We start from the raw sequence: 928 nt of genomic DNA on the forward strand, positions 1-928 counted from the left end.
AGCATTAGAAGAGGCTTCTAACATTTGGACTTCCACTTAAATTTTGTTTTATTGATTAAAAATATTCATTCAGCTAAACTATAAACCAGACTATTTGTTTTGCTTCATTTTTCTCTTCTCATGCTCCCATGAAAATCTTATTTTCTAATATTCTATCAGAATGTTCCAGTACATAAATTATTTACAGCATAAAAAAATAACCAAATGTTCATCATTTAAAATTCATCATTAGAGATAAATGCTGGTTAGGATGTAGGCAGTGGTTCTCAACCTGTGGGCCACGGCCCCTTTGGCAGTCGAACGACCCTTTCACAGGGGTCGCCTAAGACCATCCTGCATATCAGATATTTACATTATGATTCATAACAGTAGCAACATTACAGTTATGAAGTAGCAATGAAAATAATTTTATGGTTGGGTCACAACATGAGGAACTGTATTTAAAGGGCCAGAAGGTTGAGAACCACTGAGAGAAAAGGAACCACCTTGTGCACTGTTTGTGGAACTATAAACTGGTACAGCTACTATGGAAAGCAGTATGAAGGTTCCCCTAGAAATTAAAAAGAGAGCTTACATACGATCCAGCAATTCCACTTCTGGGCATATAAAAGGAAGCAAAAACTGTTACCTCAAAGAGGTATCTGTACTCCCATGCTCATAACAGCATTACTCACAGTAATCAAGGTATGAAACAACCTCAGCAGCCATCAACAAATTAATGGATAAAGAAAATAGTGTATACATGCAACAATGGTATATTATTCAGCCTTAGAAAAAAGAAATTCTATCATTTGTAAGAACATGGAAGAACCTGGAGGACATTATGCTAAGTGAAATAAGCCAAAGAAAAATACCACATGGTATCACTTATATGTGAAACCTTTAAAAAAAATAAATAAAAATACTTTTAAAATCCAAACTCATGGAA

Source organism: Myotis davidii, unplaced genomic scaffold, assembly GCF_000327345.1.
Source record: "Myotis davidii unplaced genomic scaffold, ASM32734v1 scaffold187, whole genome shotgun sequence".
Lineage (NCBI taxonomy): Eukaryota > Metazoa > Chordata > Mammalia > Chiroptera > Vespertilionidae > Myotis > Myotis davidii.